Source organism: Chrysoperla carnea (assembly GCF_905475395.1).
Source record: "Chrysoperla carnea chromosome X unlocalized genomic scaffold, inChrCarn1.1 SUPER_X_unloc_179, whole genome shotgun sequence".
Lineage (NCBI taxonomy): Eukaryota > Metazoa > Arthropoda > Insecta > Neuroptera > Chrysopidae > Chrysoperla > Chrysoperla carnea.
The window spans coordinates 1-5,000 of record NW_025408132.1 but is presented as its reverse complement, the minus strand read 5'-3'; the positions used below and the strand labels follow the sequence as shown (position 1 = coordinate 5,000).

The 5,000-nt window shown below is 31.1% G+C and overlaps 2 non-coding genes across 2 annotated transcripts; both read right to left on the bottom strand.

The window, feature by feature from the left end:
* Nucleotides 1–1,343: 1,343 nt before the first annotated feature.
* On the bottom strand, nt 1,344–1,498 carry LOC123304014. Its single transcript, XR_006536075.1, has one exon. It is a non-coding gene; the product is annotated as a 5.8S ribosomal RNA (ribosomal RNA).
* Nucleotides 1,499–2,449: 951 nt separating this feature from the next.
* On the bottom strand, nt 2,450–4,605 carry LOC123304016. Its single transcript, XR_006536077.1, has one exon. It is a non-coding gene; the product is annotated as a small subunit ribosomal RNA (ribosomal RNA).
* Between the last annotated feature and the right edge of the window lie 395 nt (nt 4,606–5,000).

Below are 5,000 nucleotides of genomic sequence, written 5' to 3'. Positions count from 1 at the left end.
AACATACACAAAATATTATCAAAAAATAATATTGTACATTAATCAACGCACCAATGCCTATAGATTAATATTTAATGGGTCGCAACGTCCTACAAGATGAGAAGTGCATACCTCGTTATCATACAATTAACAATATACAGCAGTGCATATATTTTTACTAAAAATAAATTCCTAATAAAAATTTTTGTCACATGCTAGTACAAATTGGTTGATTAACGATAAAAAGTAAATGAATCTCATCTTTCGACCTTTCGGGTTTCTCAGGTTTACCCCTGAACGGTTTTACGTACTCTTTAACTCTCTCTTCAAAGTTCTTTTCAACTTTCCCTCACGGTACTTGTTCGCTATCGGTCTCGTGGTAATATTTAGCCTTAGATGGAGTTTACCACCCACTTAGAGCTGCACTCTCAAGCAACCCGACTCTAAGGAAAGATTCACCTATCATCAATAATAATCACTACGGGCCTGGCACCCTCTATGGGTATATGGCCCCATTCAAGATGGACTTGGATGTATTATATAACAATAGGTTTATATTGAATCTTCCTAAACACTACATTCCCCAAGTGTCTGTTTATCAGCCACGGGGTTCAGTGCTGGGCTTATCCCTGTTCGCTCGCCGCTACTAAGGGAATCCTAGTTAGTTTCTTTTCCTCCGCTTAATAATATGCTTAAATTCAGCGGGTAATCTCACCTACTCTGAGGTCGTAAAAGTTTTTAGAAGTATTAAAACAAAAATTTTTTTTATATATTATGTTTTTGTTATATTTTATAAGTAAACAATTTTCTTAATTATTCATACTCAAATTTTTTTAATATTATTATATAATATTATTTTTATATTTATCTAAAGAGAAGAAAATAAAAAATAAATAATTATATATATTAATTTTTTTCGAGTATATTGAAAATTTTATTACAAATAAAATATTCCATAACAAAATATTAATATATAATATTTTTGTTTATTCTTCTTTATTTAATATTTTAAAAATATATTATTAATATCATTTATTATTAATATTATTATTAACATAAAGTTTTATAATATTATATATAAATGATAAAAAATAATATTGATATATTAATTTAAAAATGTCGACAAATAATAAAAAATATATAAATTTTAAATGCTATTAAAAACATTTTATATTTATTTTTTTCTTATATTTGGCGTAAAACATTCATATATAAATAATTTTACATTTCTTTTATAAAAATTTTATTTATCAATTTAATTAAATATGAAAAAATAAATTTTCTTTTTTAATTATTGATAAATTTCTTTTTCATAAAAAAAATTTTATGTAAAATAATCTTTTATTATATTAATATAATGTATACGACCCTCAGCCAGATGTGGTCCGGGAACAGTATCCAAGGACCGCAATGTGCGTTCGAAATGTCAATGTTCATGTGTCCTGCAGTTCACAAGTTGACGCGCAATTAGCTGCGTTCTTCATCGACCCACGAGCCAAGTGATCCACCGTCCAGGGTAATCTTTTTAAATTTTAAATGTAAGTATTATTATTAATAATAATCTTTATTTTTAATATAAAAAATAAAATTATTAATTTATATATCTTTATAAATTCTTTTAAAATAAAAAAATTTTTCTAGAATATAAATTATATATTTTATTTTAAATATATATATATAAATTAAAGATATTATGGTATTAATAAATATATACATAACATTTTTGATATTTTTGTTAGTGCTAGCTAGATATAATAATTAATATTTGGTATATTTTATAGAAATGTATTTATTTTTTTTTTATAAATTATTTTCTACATAAAAATATATATAATATTAATATGGTACAAAACAAATGGGTTTGTTTTTTAACATAATAACTTTTAATAAAAAAAAAGAAATATCAAGACAAAACATAAAGAAATTTAAATTTGAAATAAATTTTATTCTTTAAAAAAATTTTATCTTGTGTTTTCTTTATTTTTATTATATAACATAGAAAAATAAAAATATAGATTATATCAATTATAATCTTATTTTATTTTTCTTAATAGAGATTATATACATATAAACAAATAATTTCAATATATTCTATTTTTAATTTCACTTTTTTATAAGAGAAATTATTTATAGATTTTATTAATAATTATTGTTTAATAATAATAATAATATTGAATATAAAAATATTTTATATGTAACAAATATATTATTAATATTTATATAATATTCTCTATATTATATGTATAGATATATTATGTGTATAAAAAAAGTTTGGCGTATTACTTTAATATGATATCATAACCAAAATAAATCTCTTTTAACACATAATTACTATTATATATTTTGAGAAAATTACATATTAATATGTTATTTTGTTAAAAAAAATATTTCTTATCAATAATATTTTTATTTTTTGGAATATTTAAAAACAATACAAAAAATATAAATAAATATATTTTATATATATCGTTAATGATCCTTCCGCAGGTTCACCTACGGAAACCTTGTTACGACTTTTACTTCCTCTAAATGATCAAGTTTGGTCATCTTCCCAGCAACATCGGCAATATCAGAAATATTGCCGCGTACCAGTCCGAAGACCTCACTAAATCATTCAATCGGTAGTAGCGACGGGCGGTGTGTACAAAGGGCAGGGACGTAATCAACGCGAGCTTATGACTCGCGCTTACTGGGAATTCCTCGTTCATGGGGAACAATTGCAAGCCCCAATCCCTAGCACGAAGGAGGTTCAGCGGGTTACCCGGACCTTTCGGCCTGGGAGGACACGCTGATTCCTTCAGTGTAGCGCGCGTGCGGCCCAGAACATCTAAGGGCATCACAGACCTGTTATTGCTCAATCTCGTGCGGCTAGAATGCCGCCTGTCCCTCTAAGAAGAATTATTTGTACGCCGGCAGTAAAAACCACATCAAAAAACTGCGTACCCATACACCATAACATATGCAACATAAAGCACAATATATACAAAATATAATCTTGATCGTTAAATCTCAAAAATACATGCATATATAAATACAATACATAACACACATGAAAATGAATGAAATGGGAAACAAACAGCCGATGGGCCTTGAGATGCCGGTAAAGTACGTCTATTTAGCAGGCTAGAGTCTCGTTCGTTATCGGAATTAACCAGACAAATCGCTCCACCAACTAAGAACGGCCATGCACCACCACCCACCGAATCAAGAAAGAGCTCTCAATCTGTCAATCCTTCCGGTGTCCGGGCCTGGTGAGGTTTCCCGTGTTGAGTCAAATTAAGCCGCAGGCTCCACTCCTGGTGGTGCCCTTCCGTCAATTCCTTTAAGTTTCAGCTTTGCAACCATACTTCCCCCGGAACCCAAAAGCTTTGGTTTCCCGGAAGCTGCCCGCCGAGTCATCGGAGGAACTTCGGCGGATCGCTAGCTGGCATCGTTTATGGTTAGAACTAGGGCGGTATCTGATCGCCTTCGAACCTCTAACTTTCGTTCTTGATCAATCAAAACATTTTTGGCAAATGCTTTCGCTTCTGTCCGTCTTGCGACGATCCAAGAATTTCACCTCTAACGTCGCAATACGAATGCCCCCATCTGTCCGTATTAATCATTACCTCGGAGTTCCGAAAACCAACAAAATAGAACCGAGGTCCTATTCCATTATTCCATGCACACAATATTCAGGCAAAATTTGAGCCTGCCTTAAGCACTCTAATTTGTTCAAAGTAAACGTACCGGCCCACCTCGACACTCAATTAAGAGCACCGCGACGGGATTGCAATTGGGGGCTGCCACCGCTCTTAACGGTTAAACACTTACGACAAATTACATAATAAAAATATATATAATGCATTAAATAAATAATAACACTAAAATATACTTTATACATAATCTGTACCACCCACCGGTAGGACGTCCCACATAACATGCTAGTTAAACAATGCGAGCATTGAACCAACAGTGTAGGACACAGATTCGACTACGAGCTTTTTAACCGCAACAACTTTAATATACGCTATTGGAGCTGGAATTACCGCGGCTGCTGGCACCAGACTTGCCCTCCAATGGATCCTCGTTAAAGGATTTAAAGTGTACTCATTCCGATTACGGGGCCTCGGATGAGTCCCGTATCGTTATTTTTCGTCACTACCTCCCCGTGCCGGGAGTGGGTAATTTGCGCGCCTGCTGCCTTCCTTGGATGTGGTAGCCGTTTCTCAGGCTCCCTCTCCGGAATCGAACCCTGATTCCCCGTTACCCGTTACAACCATGGTAGGCGCAGAACCTACCATCGACAGTTGATAAGGCAGACATTTGAAAGATGCGTCGCCGGTACGAGACCGTGCGATCAGCTTAAAGTTATTCAGAGTCACCAAATTAAACGATGCAAATTAAAATTTACACCGATTGGTTTTGATCTAATAAAAGCATTCCTTCCATCTCTGGTCGGAACTCTGTTTGCATGTATTAGCTCTAGAATTACCACAGTTATCCAAGTAAATGTGGGTACGATCTAAGGAACCATAACTGATATAATGAGCCTTTCGCGGTTTCACCTTAATTTGGCTTGTACTGAGACATGCATGGCTTAATCTTTGAGACAAGCATATGACTACTGGCAGGATCAACCAGGGAACTATTTGTATTTATAATATTAAATATATAATAATATACATGATATTTTTGTTTTCTTATTATAAGAAAAAAAATTTTCATACAATAATTATTAATATATAATAATATTATTACAATTTCATTTTAAATATCAGATGGTCTCACCCATTACTGATATAAATTTTTTTTTTTTTATATCTCTATTGTTTTAAAATTAATAGAAAAAACATATGAGATATATATATTATTATTAATTTTTTTTTTTTTCAAATATATATTTTATTATGTCATTTATATAATTTTTTTGCTTTTACAAAAAGAAATATATAACATGTTATTCATAATAAATATTATTGAATAAAAAAAAAAAATAATAATTATGATTTTTGTCAGACCATCACCAAATGGGTCTTAAA